The sequence below is a fragment of the Phalangium opilio genome, unplaced genomic scaffold, assembly GCF_054372755.1.
Source record: "Phalangium opilio isolate 3A_F unplaced genomic scaffold, DU_Popi_V2 ptg000217l_1, whole genome shotgun sequence".
Taxonomy (NCBI): domain Eukaryota; kingdom Metazoa; phylum Arthropoda; class Arachnida; order Opiliones; family Phalangiidae; genus Phalangium; species Phalangium opilio.
The window spans coordinates 3,412,608-3,428,865 of NW_028324218.1; the positions used below are offsets into that span (position 1 = coordinate 3,412,608).

At 37.8% G+C, this 16,258-nt stretch overlaps 1 protein-coding gene and 3 long non-coding RNA genes across 4 annotated transcripts in view; 1 reads left to right on the forward strand and 3 right to left on the reverse strand.

The window, feature by feature from the left end:
• Positions 1-16,258, forward strand: part of LOC149615708 (synaptotagmin-10-like) — a 71,762-nt gene that overhangs the window by 16,855 nt on the left and 38,649 nt on the right. The window lies entirely within an intron of this gene.
• Positions 1,024-6,484, reverse strand: LOC149615709 (uncharacterized). Its single transcript, XR_016375900.1, has 2 exons — positions 6,330-6,484; positions 1,024-1,276 (listed from the first exon to the last, which is right to left on the reverse strand). It is a non-coding gene; the product is annotated as an uncharacterized LOC149615709 (long non-coding RNA).
• LOC149615710 (uncharacterized) lies at positions 7,308-8,523 on the reverse strand. Its single transcript, XR_016376043.1, has 2 exons — positions 8,451-8,523; positions 7,308-7,808 (listed from the first exon to the last, which is right to left on the reverse strand). It is a non-coding gene; the product is annotated as an uncharacterized LOC149615710 (long non-coding RNA).
• On the reverse strand, positions 12,960-14,175 carry LOC149615711 (uncharacterized). The gene is made up of 2 exons (XR_016376039.1): positions 14,103-14,175; positions 12,960-13,460 (listed from the first exon to the last, which is right to left on the reverse strand). It is a non-coding gene; the product is annotated as an uncharacterized LOC149615711 (long non-coding RNA).

Sequence of the window (16,258 nt, forward strand, 5' to 3'; positions counted from 1 at the left end):
ATTAAATTCCCACGTGATTACGGCTATTCTTAAAATGCTTCATGTCTCGTGGTTTTCATCCCATATTAACAAGTTGATCAAGACCGAAGATACTTTATAGTAACGCCTATTATCGCCTACGTACGACGACTTAAGCCTAAATTTAATATTAGCAAACAAATTTCCCACGCACGCGCTCTGGGACTACCCTTAGAAGTTTGGCGCGAAATTTCCATGCACGCGCCAAGTCTCGAGGTATTTAAACAACGCACGTGAATCTACTTTCACGTGGATAGTTTTATAATAGCTGCTATTTAAAGAGGTTGAAAGGAGTGGTTCTGACTGTGATGTCAGACCTTGAACTTTGCGATGAAAGGGAATTGCTGCTTTGATAGATCCATTCTCTATTATATTATAAATAAATTAGCTGACGTTACAGTGACGTAGATTGAGTTATAGTTAAAGGTATTGTTTACTGGTAACCTCATGGGGCAAAATCAATCAATAAGGAATTTCTTTCAATTTAGCAACTAAGTATTAAAAAATGACCCGGTTGTTAAGTTAACTACTGTCCTATATTGCAAGGTATCCAGGACCAATATAGTCTATTTTATGACGTCATATTAATCTTGAAGGTCACAGCTTCCCAGGAAAGGTCAAATTACCTTATCAAAACCAAGTCAAGCCAAACCAACCCCTGATTGACTTATAGTTCATCTCGGGTTAAAGTTCATAATGATACGTTGAATACTTTACTGTTATTCTACTTTGGTTCTATGGTATCCTGATTATGAAACCGACTAGGTGTAATGTGGAGACCATCATAAATTTCGTTGACTTTTATTTGTTGGCCTTCCACCGTGCACCTGTGGGTAATTTGACGAAGACCTTATTTTTTTTGGACCCTGGGTTATAGGGGTCCATTAGTTTTACTATGGTGAAGGAAAATACCTTGAAAAAGTAGGTGTCTTTCTTTACCTAATTGGGCATATTGACAAAAATAAATTGCAGTTATATATATGATATATTGTTACACTTAAATATGCAAGCTTATTTTTATTTCTTGGTTTCTAAATCAAATTACAAAAACAATTTTTTCCCCCCAAGGTTGTTAGGTTTGTTTGTAGTGATATGGTTTGGTTTTATTTATCTTAATTGATGGGGCAATTGCAGCAACTTCCGGTCTTGCGGGCGTTTCCTCTTGGATTGTAACAGCGACGACATAAACCTTGAACGATAACTGGTTTATAATCAGGAGTGTAAACCTCGCATTGGCAATCCTTGTCTGTGGTGCATTCTAAGAAAATTTTACAAAAATCTTATTTTATAAACGGATTCCAAACATTTTAGAACCTCTTTAGACAGTTTACACCCATTGGAAACCCCCTTTAGACCCATTGGAAACCCTTAATGGAACCCCCTTTAGACCCATTGGAAACCCTTAAAGGGAGGGTGAAGTAGAAAATCAAGTGATTTTTTTTATCGATTCTTCTACTAATTATAAGGCCAGTCTGCATAGTTAAACATTCAGGAAATACTTCCGAATGATTTTAAAATTCATATTAGGTTCAGATTTTAAGGATAGTTTTAGAGAAGGTCCTGCGACCAATCGCGTAACGCCTTGCCTTTTTATTAACAAAATTCTCGCTCCATGTCTCGCGCCACGATTATCACGTCGCGCGTGAATTTTATCAAATCTCGTGATAAATTTCATTCAACACGGAACGTGCCACGAGAATTTTGTTAACAAAAAGGCAGGGCGTTACGCGATTGGTCGGCAGTCCTTGTTTAAAATTATCCTTAAAATCTGAACCTAACTTGAATTTTAAAATCATTCGGAAGTATTTTCTGAATGTTTCACTATGCAGACTGGTCTTATAATTAGAAGGAGAATCGATAAAAAATCACTTGATTTTCTACTTCACCCTCCCTTTAATGAAACCCTAATCTCTACCAATCCTACAGACTTCAATTTTAAATTCAAATTGATTTTTAAGAAAACAAGATGGCCCCGGCCATATTACGCTTTGGTGCTTGGCATGTAATTAAAATAAATTTCTATCCAATGGGCTGGGACATTTACTGTAAATGACTTTCTTAATGCAAAATTGATACTTGTAGCATAATATGTGACTGGAACTAAAATTATTCAATGATTGTACTCATATACAAATATACAAATATACAACCACCGCCTAGAATTAGCCCCACAGCAATATTTTTACTTCAGAGTTGATACAATAGATATAAAATATACTGCTAAAAGGGACCGTCCATAAACTACGTCACGCAAAAAATGGCATTTTCTGACCCCCCCGTCCCCCCAGCGGACTATGATTTGTCTTAATATACCACTTCAATTTGATAAATAGGCCTTTTTAAAAAGTCCCCTATACAAAATATGTAGCCGGGGGAAAAAGCAGAGATGGAAGGCATTTTTCCCTCCCTAATTTCTGCGCGCGCACCCGTGAAACGTCATTTTTAAAATCGCCTATTTAAAAAGAGATTCTTTCTTCATTTCTTTCTTTTTTTCTCGACTTGAAAGGTCAAAGTTCATTTCCGTTTTAAGCTTTTACAAAGCTTTGTTATAGGGCATACTTAATAGTCTTCGACATTGTCACTTGAAAACCATAGGCTAATCGAGCTTGGGATTCAGATTTTAAAAATGTGCGAAGGAAACGAAACCATTTAAATCGGATGGAGGATCCTATTCATCCTTGCTAATGCTAGTGGCGAATAAACAATGACATTTGAGAGATAAGCTGACACTACATTTAGCAGTCCTTATGCGTACAAGTAGCTAGTTCTGCAGTGAACAAGTCTCTTTATTTTAAATGCGCTTTTTAAATTGGCTACACGTACGGGTAAGTATGTGAAATGCTTACAGTTTCTACTATTTAAGCGATGATGGAATAAAAATTTTGTTAAATTATTGCAGAGGTCGTTCTCACGGTGGACTTTGAAACGATGTGTTTTTTTCTTCTATAACAAAAGGGTCAATCGACCTCTTACTGACTTCGTAATAAAATTAATTTAAAATGTGACGTCACGCATCGTAGGACCCCTCCGTCCCCCCTCGTCACGGACCGTCACAAACTTACAAACCCCCTCCCCCCATAAGAGCGTGACGTAGTTTATGGACGGTCCCAAAGGGAGAATAATACGTCTGTAAATTTCACTTTGAAACTAATGAAGTTTGAACGACTTTCTTTAAAGTCCATCGGTGGACTGGGGGCCTTGCGTCCTTTTATGAAAATTCCAATTGCGGTGTCGGTGCTTTAAGTAAAGTAACTTAGTATTGATCTTGTAGTTTCATCTGGAACACTTTTTATGGAGGACTCCAAGTCGAATATGGGTCTCTTTATCTAGGATCTTAAGCTTAATGTGGGTCTCTTTATCTAGGATCACAAGCCTAATGTGGGTCTCTTTTTCTAGTATCCCAAGCCTAATGCGGGTCTCTTTTTCTAGGATCCCAAGCCTAATGCGGGTCTCTTTTTCTAGGATCCCAAGCCTAATGCGGGTCTCTTTTTCTAGGATCCCAAGCCTAATGTGGGTCTCTTTATCTAGGATCACAAGCCTAATGTGGGTCTCTTTTTCTAGTATCCCAAGCCTAATGCGGGTCTCTTTTTCTAGGATCCCAAGCCTAATGCGGGTCTCTTTTTCTAGGATCCCAAGCCTAATGCGGGTCTCTTTTTCTAGGATCCCAAGCCTAATGCGGGTCTCTTTTTCTAGGATTCCAAGCCTAATGCGGGTCTCTTTTCCTAGGATCCCAAGCCTAATGCGGGTCTCTTTTTCTAGGATCCCAAGCCTAATGCGGGTCTCTTTTTTCTAGGATCCCAAGCCTAATGTGGGTCTCTTTTACAGCTTCTTATGGTGCTGGGCGCTATAGCGGGTAAAGCCATAAACACAAGGCGGGGCTTTTGCACGACAAAAAGGGGAAAAAGAGGGGCGAAAAGGGAGAAAAGAGAAAAAAAATATTGTCCGTTTATAAGCTTATACCTTTTGTCTGCCAAAAGAAGGCAAGCACAAAAACAAAAATGTAAATAATCACGATTATGAAATACAATGAATGTATGTTAAACTTGTTTTGCTTTGGCCATATCAATGCTAAGTTAAGACCATAATAAAACTAGTTTAACATGCATTCAGTCTGTTTCATTATCGTGATTATTTACATTTTTGGTACCTAAATTGACTCCAAGCGCCGCACTTTACAAAGACTACTCTCCTCATCCTGTAATTAACTGCAAAAATTCAGAGAAAAATGATCCCTGAAACAAAGTAGCTACTAGAAAACTGTTAGTCTTTATTTTATGAAGATTTGAACTAACATTATAGCAACACCAATGTTCTAAAACAAAGCTTTCTAAATTTTGCGCCAAGAGTAGATTTTCGCGCCATCTACGTGTCGCTGTTGGAAGTAAAATATCTAGTGGTTACCGCGCATGTCAATGGGCGGGGCTTTACATTTCCCCACTAAAACTTGTCATTTCATTCACCGCTCTATGAGAAATCTTTCTCTTCATCGGATAATGAATTTAAACTAATCGCAATGTTTGCATCTAAATTGAGCTGCATGAAATCCACTCTGTCCAGCATAATATTGAAGAACAACATCACGCTGTCTCTCTTACCACATTGAAATCTATTTTTATCATTCTTGATAGGGCTTTCAGTTAACAGTTTTTCCTCGCTTCCTTCTTCCTGTTGTCTTTTTCTGACCTGACTTAAGATATTTTCACTGGGTTCGTTAATGTTGTATTTAGCCATGCATAGATTCATTTATTTAATGACTTAATGATTTCCAACATATGCCTAAACATTTTATAGCTCACATTATTAATTTGAGTTTACAGAGATTTGGAAATTTTAGAAAATTTATCCAAAAGGAATTATTAAATTCATAATTTTAGATATTATGTTCAAATATTTTAACATGAAATTTTATGTTAAAAATTAAGCCAACCTACGAATTTAATTAATACGTTCATAATCAGATTCATTCACCATTACCGTTAGTTAATGTTAGTTAATTTAGCCATGCATAGATTCTGTAAAATACCAGTGGTTTCGTAAACGTTGTATTTACTGAATGTCCTAGACAGCTAGACTCCAGATTGAATCACCTTTAATGTTAAACCCGTTGTTGTGGTTTCGACACCGGTGTTTGAATGGCAAATAAGCAATACTGTTGTAATCAGAATCGTTTTTGAGGATATAAATAGGTCTGTAATTCTAATGATTCTAAGTGTTAAGGGTTCAAATATTTTAACATGAAATTTTATGTTAAAAATTATGCCAACCTACGAATTTAATTAATACTTTCATAATCAGATTCATTCACCATTACCGTTAGTAGAAAAACATGTTAATGTTAGTTAATTTAGCCATGCATAGATTCTGTAAAATACCAGTGGTTTTGTAAACGTTGTATTTACTGAATGTCCTAGACAGCTAGACTCCAGATTGAATCACCTTTAATGTTAAACCTGTAATTCTAATGAATCTAATAGACAAAGTGTTAAGGAGACTCAACGACGCTAAGCCTTTGCTTACTTCTAGCTTGGCGGCGTCGGCTGCTCGGCCGCGGCCCGCGGCAGTCGCGTCGGACTCAACGACGCTAAGCCTTTGCTTACTTCTAGAATCCTTCATTTGGCCACAATACACGGTCAATTTATACATAATTGTCGTTAAAGGATTGGCGCACCGAGATGAAGTTTATTTAATTATATGTTAATTTTAAAATTAATTAAACTAGATCAATTATTGAATAGATTACCCCTCAGGCTGAGCCGCTCGACATAATAATAACAACACGGTAAAAAATTGTAAACAAGAGAGACACTGGGGATTCGGTAAAAAAATGTAAACAAGAGAGACACTGGGGATTCGGTAAAGCGAAAAGATGGGAGTCATAGCAACAGTAATCCTGTCCAATAAACACTAAAAAAGGAGGGGCTTCTAAACACCGAAAAAAGGAGGGGCTTCTAAACACCAAAATCAATGAGATAGAATATATCTATGAAACCTAGAGTCACAACGCGAGATCTCGAGATCGACGTGAAATAAAAATCATAACGATGTTTCTGATTGCAAATAAGCAAGTAAAAGTTGTAATTAGTTCCGCTAGAGGCTCCAGGGTGGCGCTGTCATGTTTTGATAAACGTGTTTGATAAAAACAATGTGTTTCGCGGTAAGCCGATTTGAATTGTAACTCTATCTAACTCATTGGCGAAAATTGTCCGTTAAAGAGCTTATACCTTTGGTTTGCCATCATAGATGGCGCACCAAAGCAAAAACTAGGTTGAATTATGAAACGTCGCGTTTAAAAAGTAACATAATTAACTTACGGTCACCGGTTCTGGAGACTGATTCCACCGTATTGGCAATTAAACCAATCAAAAACAAAACCCCGAAAACGGTTAACAATTTGAAACCCATTTTACAAGTTATAATATTCAACTGAAGTATTGAAATTCAAATACTGATTTTAACTTGTAGTTCAAAACGAGACAAGATCGAACTAAAATAATATCGTCTCTGTGTTGTGGTTTTTATAAGGAATTTTTTCTGACACATAATTTCGAAGAAAGATTTTGACATCTTGTAATAACAAAATAACTATTAAATTATGTGTTTCTCGTAAGTCTGCCATATAAATAGCGCTTAACAATTTACCAAGGCGCATGCATGCGCTTGTGGGTTAATTTTTGTCCCCCCACGTCAAGACAATCAAGGTTTGTGCCTGGTTGATTGCTGAATGGGGATTTAGTAAATACCAAAAACAGTTATAGAATTCGCCCTAGCACCCATCTTAATTAAGTTTGATGAGCGGGAGAGCCAATTATCAAAAAGGGTAATTCCCTCAACTGGGAGGATTCATTCACGTTACATAACTAAAGTATATTAAAGGGGCTGACCGACCCCCTCTCCTTTTTTACCCACCCGCTATGCTAAGCTCTATGAGGAAGATCGTCGTTTGTCCCACGGTCCGAACTGCCCCTTTAAGAGGATACACATCTTCTATTATCCCCTTCTGTTATTACCTTGTTTTTGGGGGCCAATCAGTGTAGTGTTTGGGAGCCCATATCACCAAATCTATGCCTTTATTTTTTGGAAGACTTACCAAGAACACGCTGTATTTAGTCCTAAACCGGATTGACATGTGTTTTGAGACGATAGGATTTTCCAAGGGCATTTCCTCGATTTGTGAAGTTATATTTCTAAGAAACCTTTTGACGTAATAATAATAGTGAAAGTATATTAATTTAAATTATGGTAAGAAGTAAATTAACCCTAACTTAAACTTATTTAAGTATAAAGAAGGGTTTCATATTAGGATTTGAAACGCATTTATTGAACATACTATTTCATATTGGCTTTACATATATATAAGAAGGATGTGTTTTACGGATTGTCCCCTTAATTAAAAATTAAGAAACATTGAAATACAATGATTACTAATTTAATTAAGGGGGTCATTCATAAAACACTCCATCCAATGCTCATAACTTTAACTTGTGTTAGGGGATGTACTTCCCTTGTGGGGACAAAATCGGTGTGGTCATAGATGTAAAATTTTTACCGATTGACAATAATTTTATAGGGCGCGTAACAAACTTTATTCGAAAGAGAAATACATAGCCTATTAGAAATTGAAAAAAAAATCAACATTTTTAAACCAAACCAGGGATCCCTGACCAAACATAATTAATGTTAATAATGAATTAATTAATCTTAACATTTGCAGGCTCTGATTCGGCATACACTTGTAGTTTTGTCTGGGCACTTGCAAGCGAAGCCTGATGTCAAAATACCTTTAGAGCAATCTGTAAATATAAACACGTGAAACATTGAAAGACATTTATTTCGCGTCTACAGATCATGAGAGAGAGAGGGAGAGAGAGAGAGAGAGAGAGAGAGAGAGAGAGAGAGAGAGAGAGAGAGAGAGAGAGAGAGAGAGGAGTAATATTCTATACAGGAAGGTGTTCCCATTCCAAAAAGGGGTAAGGGTAATTATAGTTTGCCGAAATCATGCAGTGGGGTCCATGGATGGTAATAAGTTCTATGGGAAATCAATCAATCAATCAATCAATCTCGAGTCCGAAAATGTTTTATACATCTATACCAGTTCTATGACCGCACCGATTTTGTTTGACCCCTTAAGGGATGTACTGTACACCCCCTAACATAAGTTAAAGTTATGAACATTGATTGGAAACAGTGTTTTACGGATGACCCCCTTATGCTAATATAATTAAGGTATAATCCATAAAACACTCTTTCCAATGTTCATCATAACTTGTGTTAGGGGGTGTGTACTCGAGTTTGGTTGATTTTCCAAAGAAGAACCATATGTATTCCACTGCATGATTGTACTTCGGCCAACTATAATTGCCCTTCTTCTTTTGGAACTACCCAGCCCCTACTTTTTTTCTATAGGATTTAAAATATTTCAGTAATTATATTACCATTTTCGCAGTTGCATAGTTTGTTTACGCATCGACCAATTTTTCTTTCATCGCACTCACAATAAAGATCACCCGGACCACACCCTTTAAGAAAATTATTTGATTTCAAATCACGAGAAAACATGATTTTTATTCTTTTAAAGTTTAGTGAAACGTGTGAAATTCCGTTAAACAACTTACTTTCACCTTGTTGGGCCATCGAAATGGCGACGCAACAAGCAAATAAGAGACAAATCAGGATTCCTCGAGACATGGTTTTCTTTTCAGTTCAGAAAGAAAGTTTTAAATTAAAGAAAAGATCTTCAGTGACACGCGGTGTTATCCCCTTTAATTAACCGACATCGACCGATTATTTAACCCGACGTAACCGAAATCGACCGATTATTTAACCCGACGTATCCGACATCGACCGATTATTTAACCCGACGTAACCGACATCGACCGATTATTTAACCCGACGAAACCGACATCGACCGATTATTTAACCCGACGTAACCGATATCGACCGATTATGTAACCCGACGAAACCGACATCGACCGATTATTTAACCCGACGTAACCGACATTGACCGATTATTTAACCCGACGTAACCGATATCGACCGATTATGTAACCCGACGAAACCGACATCGACCGATTATTTAACCCGACGTAACCGATATCGACCGATTATGTAACCCGACGAAACCGACATCGACCGATTATTTAACCCGACGTAACCAACATCGACCGATTATTTAACCCGACGTAACCGACATCGACCGATTATTTAACCCGACGTAACCGAAATCGACCGATTATTTAACCCGACGTAACCGACATCGACCGATTATTTATCACGACGTAACCGACATCGACCGATTATTTAACCCGACGTAACCGACATCGACCGATTATTTAACCCGACGTAACCGACATCGACCGATTATGTAACCCGACGTAACCGACATCGACCGATTATGTAACCCGACGAAACCGATATCGACCGATTATGTAACCCGACGAAACCGATATCGACCGATTATGTAACCCGACGAAACCGACATCGACCGATTATTTAACCCGACGAAACCGATATCGACCGATTATGTAACCCGACGAAACCGACATCGACCGATTATTTAACCCGACGAAACCGACATTGACCGATTATTTAACCCGACGAAACCGACATTGACCGATTATGTAACCCGACGAAACCGATATCGACCGATTATGTAACCCAACGTAACCGACATCGACCGATTATGTAACCCGACGTAACCGACATCGACCGATTATGTAACCCGACGTAACCGACATTGACCGATTATGTAACCCGACGTAACCGACATTGACCGATTATTTAACCCGACGTAACCGACATCGACCGATTATTTAACCCGACGTAACCGATATCGACCGATTATGTAACCCGACGTAACCGATATCGACCGATTATGTAACCCGACGTAACCGATATCGACCGATTATGTAACCCGACGTAACCGACATTGACCGATTATGTAACCCGACGTAACCGACATCGACCGATTATGAAACCCGATGTAACCGACATTGACGAATTATTTAACCCGACGTAACCGATATCGACCGATTATGTAACCCGATGTAACCGACATCGACCGATTATTTAACCCGACGAAACCGATATCGACCGATTAGTTAACTTAATGAAACCCAAGTCCCATATTTCGAAAACTAAACCGACTAATTCCTAAATTAAACGAGTTTAAACATAAAATCGAGTAAAATAGAGAGAAAACAATTTCGAATTATTTTCTACAAGTTAAAAGTGCCGTTTATAAAATAGTCAAAGTTTTCTTACCCGCAAGTTGAAGAGCGTAGAGTTTAAAGTTGACTTCGAAGTTCTCCGAGAGAGAGAGTGTGATGACTCGGCAACGGAATACGCTCTTTTATACAAAATTTTGTCGATGAATCTCGTGACATACAATATCAACTATTTTTGAACTGCACGCGATGTCGGAGTAAAACAACTCCATGGCAAAACGACGTATCTGCCAAAAACATTGTATGTTATTCATCTGAAATATTCAAAAAGATACGTGGTTTTTAGGGAGTTACTGCTTTATTTTTCCGAGTGGTTTAATTACACGTGCTTGTTATATAGAACAACTATGGGCGGGAGAGATTTTCAACGGTCTAGTTCGGCTGCTTAAGTCCGAGGCTTAGTAACTCAAATTGACAGTCTTAGACTGAAAATCTATGTAACAATTTAATTTTAATAATTAACTACCAACGTCAATATGTATTACCCGTCTTTCTGTTATTAGATTTATTAATAATTTTTAAAAATAAGCTCTTCTAAGTTCGAAATGATGAAAACAAAACAACAACAATTTAAAGTTGGAGCTGAAAGGTCACTTAGGCCCTAGCTCGTCATAAATAAAGGAGCAAAAAAAAAAAAAAAACCCCGAGTCCCCCGACCTATGACCCGCGAGCAGACGACATAAATGAATCTTACGTTGACTCTCAGCCATGTTTACTAAATTCATGCTATAATTCCCTTAAAAAGCAAGGACTACATGAATAACGACAGTTTCCCGTCCAACATTGAATAGGATACAGCCTCCATGTTACGTCTATGACAGAATTTTATGGATCGAGCTAGTAAGTTCTCAAGCCCGGAATACCACAAACCCGGTATAAAAATAAACTTTTAGATATGAGTACACAATAATTCCTGTTAACTGTATGCATTCCTAGTTTCATACTTAAATTTTGCATAATTGGGTGGAGTTACAACATATTTGCTGCTCCGTTGAGAGAAAACTCTGACTGAACTCGTTTATTCATGTGATAATGTATATAAATTCACTACATCATCTCTCGTGTTCCCGCTAAGTTCTACTCTTACATGTTAGAACTATACCACTGTACAACCCTGGAATGTTCCAGAACAAGTACTCGTTTAAATTTATATTAAAAGTAATTTTAATTTTAATTGGGATTAATTTGAAAATAACGCTGAATATTGACGTGACAAGACTCTTTTCAATATTAAAAATTTGTAAATATTAAAAAGAAAAATAATTGACTGATTTAGAGAAGGTCCTGCGACCAATCGCGTAACGCCTTGCCTTTTTATTAACAAAATTCTCGCTCCATGTCTCGCGCCACGATTATCACGTCGCGCGTGAATTTTATCAAATCTCGTGATAAATTTCATTCAACACGGAACGTGCCACGAGAATTTTGTTAACAAAAAGGCAGGGCGTTACGCGATTGGTCGGCAGTCCTTGTTTAAAATTATCCTTAAAATCTGAACCTAACTTGAATTTTAAAATCATTCGGAAGTATTTTCTGAATGTTTCACTATGCAGACTGGTCTTATAATTAGAAGGAGAATCGATAAAAAATCACTTGATTTTCTACTTCACCCTCCCTTTAATGAAACCCTAATCTCTACCAATCCTACAGACTTCAATTTTAAATTCAAATTGATTTTTAAGAAAAAAACTAGGTTGAATTATGAAACGTCGCGTTTAAAAAGTAACATAATTAACTTACGGTCACCGGTTCTGGAGACTGATTCCACCGTATTGGCAATTAAACCAATCAAAAACAAAACCCCGAAAACGGTTAACAATTTGAAACCCATTTTACAAGTTATAATATTCAACTGAAGTATTGAAATTCAAATACTGATTTTAACTTGTAGTTCAAAACGAGACAAGATCGAACTAAAATAATATCGTCTCTGTGTTGTGGTTTTTATAAGGAATTTTTTCTGACACATAATTTCGAAGAAAGATTTTGACATCTTGTAATAACAAAATAACTATTAAATTATGTGTTTCTCGTAAGTCTGCCATATAAATAGCGCTTAACAATTTACCAAGGCGCATGCATGCGCTTGTGGGTTAATTTTTGTCCCCCCACGTCAAGACAATCAAGGTTTGTGCCTGGTTGATTGCTGAATGGGGATTTAGTAAATACCAAAAACAGTTATAGAATTCGCCCTAGCACCCATCTTAATTAAGTTTGATGAGCGGGAGAGCCAATTATCAAAAAGGGTAATTCCCTCAACTGGGAGGATTCATTCACGTTACATAACTAAAGTATATTAAAGGGGCTGACCGACCCCCTCTCCTTTTTTACCCACCCGCTATGCTAAGCTCTATGAGGAAGATCGTCGTTTGTCCCACGGTCCGAACTGCCCCTTTAAGAGGATACACATCTTCTATTATCCCCTTCTGTTATTACCTTGTTTTTGGGGGCCAATCAGTGTAGTGTTTGGGAGCCCATATCACCAAATCTATGCCTTTATTTTTTGGAAGACTTACCAAGAACACGCTGTATTTAGTCCTAAACCGGATTGACATGTGTTTTGAGACGATAGGATTTTCCAAGGGCATTTCCTCGATTTGTGAAGTTATATTTCTAAGAAACCTTTTGACGTAATAATAATAGTGAAAGTATATTAATTTAAATTATGGTAAGAAGTAAATTAACCCTAACTTAAACTTATTTAAGTATAAAGAAGGGTTTCATATTAGGATTTGAAACGCATTTATTGAACATACTATTTCATATTGGCTTTACATATATATAAGAAGGATGTGTTTTACGGATTGTCCCCTTAATTAAAAATTAAGAAACATTGAAATACAATGATTACTAATTTAATTAAGGGGGTCATTCATAAAACACTCCATCCAATGCTCATAACTTTAACTTGTGTTAGGGGATGTACTTCCCTTGTGGGGACAAAATCGGTGTGGTCATAGATGTAAAATTTTTACCGATTGACAATAATTTTATAGGGCGCGTAACAAACTTTATTCGAAAGAGAAATACATAGCCTATTAGAAATTGAAAAAAAAATCAACATTTTTAAACCAAACCAGGGATCCCTGACCAAACATAATTAATGTTAATAATGAATTAATTAATCTTAACATTTGCAGGCTCTGATTCGGCATACACTTGTAGTTTTGTCTGGGCACTTGCAAGCGAAGCCTGATGTCAAAATACCTTTAGAGCAATCTGTAAATATAAACACGTGAAACATTGAAAGACATTTATTTCGCGTCTACAGATCATGAGAGAGAGAGGGAGAGAGAGAGAGAGAGAGAGAGAGAGAGAGAGAGAGAGAGAGAGAGAGAGAGAGAGAGAGAGAGGAGTAATATTCTATACAGGAAGGTGTTCCCATTCCAAAAAGGGGTAAGGGTAATTATAGTTTGCCGAAATCATGCAGTGGGGTCCATGGATGGTAATAAGTTCTATGGGAAATCAATCAATCAATCAATCAATCTCGAGTCCGAAAATGTTTTATACATCTATACCAGTTCTATGACCGCACCGATTTTGTTTGACCCCTTAAGGGATGTACTGTACACCCCCTAACATAAGTTAAAGTTATGAACATTGATTGGAAACAGTGTTTTACGGATGACCCCCTTATGCTAATATAATTAAGGTATAATCCATAAAACACTCTTTCCAATGTTCATCATAACTTGTGTTAGGGGGTGTGTACTCGAGTTTGGTTGATTTTCCAAAGAAGAACCATATGTATTCCACTGCATGATTGTACTTCGGCCAACTATAATTGCCCTTCTTCTTTTGGAACTACCCAGCCCCTACTTTTTTTCTATAGGATTTAAAATATTTCAGTAATTATATTACCATTTTCGCAGTTGCATAGTTTGTTTACGCATCGACCAATTTTTCTTTCATCGCACTCACAATAAAGATCACCCGGACCACACCCTTTAAGAAAATTATTTGATTTCAAATCACGAGAAAACATGATTTTTATTCTTTTAAAGTTTAGTGAAACGTGTGAAATTCCGTTAAACAACTTACTTTCACCTTGTTGGGCCATCGAAATGGCGACGCAACAAGCAAATAAGAGACAAATCAGGATTCCTCGAGACATGGTTTTCTTTTCAGTTCAGAAAGAAAGTTTTAAATTAAAGAAAAGATCTTCAGTGACACGCGGTGTTATCCCCTTTAATTAACCGACATCGACCGATTATTTAACCCGACGTAACCGAAATCGACCGATTATTTAACCCGACGTATCCGACATCGACCGATTATTTAACCCGACGTAACCGACATCGACCGATTATTTAACCCGACGAAACCGACATCGACCGATTATTTAACCCGACGTAACCGATATCGACCGATTATGTAACCCGACGAAACCGACATCGACCGATTATTTAACCCGACGTAACCGACATTGACCGATTATTTAACCCGACGTAACCGATATCGACCGATTATGTAACCCGACGAAACCGACATCGACCGATTATTTAACCCGACGTAACCGATATCGACCGATTATGTAACCCGACGAAACCGACATCGACCGATTATTTAACCCGACGTAACCAACATCGACCGATTATTTAACCCGACGTAACCGACATCGACCGATTATTTAACCCGACGTAACCGAAATCGACCGATTATTTAACCCGACGTAACCGACATCGACCGATTATTTATCACGACGTAACCGACATCGACCGATTATTTAACCCGACGTAACCGACATCGACCGATTATTTAACCCGACGTAACCGACATCGACCGATTATGTAACCCGACGTAACCGACATCGACCGATTATGTAACCCGACGAAACCGATATCGACCGATTATGTAACCCGACGAAACCGATATCGACCGATTATGTAACCCGACGAAACCGACATCGACCGATTATTTAACCCGACGAAACCGATATCGACCGATTATGTAACCCGACGAAACCGACATCGACCGATTATTTAACCCGACGAAACCGACATTGACCGATTATTTAACCCGACGAAACCGACATTGACCGATTATGTAACCCGACGAAACCGATATCGACCGATTATGTAACCCAACGTAACCGACATCGACCGATTATGTAACCCGACGTAACCGACATCGACCGATTATGTAACCCGACGTAACCGACATTGACCGATTATGTAACCCGACGTAACCGACATTGACCGATTATTTAACCCGACGTAACCGACATCGACCGATTATTTAACCCGACGTAACCGATATCGACCGATTATGTAACCCGACGTAACCGATATCGACCGATTATGTAACCCGACGTAACCGATATCGACCGATTATGTAACCCGACGTAACCGACATTGACCGATTATGTAACCCGACGTAACCGACATCGACCGATTATGAAACCCGATGTAACCGACATTGACGAATTATTTAACCCGACGTAACCGATATCGACCGATTATGTAACCCGATGTAACCGACATCGACCGATTATTTAACCCGACGAAACCGATATCGACCGATTAGTTAACTTAATGAAACCCAAGTCCCATATTTCGAAAACTAAACCGACTAATTCCTAAATTAAACGAGTTTAAACATAAAATCGAGTAAAATAGAGAGAAAACAATTTCGAATTATTTTCTACAAGTTAAAAGTGCCGTTTATAAAATAGTCAAAGTTTTCTTACCCGCAAGTTGAAGAGCGTAGAGTTTAAAGTTGACTTCGAAGTTCTCCGAGAGAGAGAGTGTGATGACTCGGCAACGGAATACGCTCTTTTATACAAAATTTTGTCGATGAATCTCGTGACATACAATATCAACTATTTTTGAACTGCACGCGATGTCGGAGTAAAACAACTCCATGGCAAAACGACGTATCTGCCAAAAACATTGTATGTTATTCATCTGAAATATTCAAAAAGATACGTGGTTTTTAGGGAGTTACTGCTTTATTTTTCCGAGTGGTTTAATTACACGTGCTTGTTATATAGAACAACTATGGGCGGGAGAGATTTT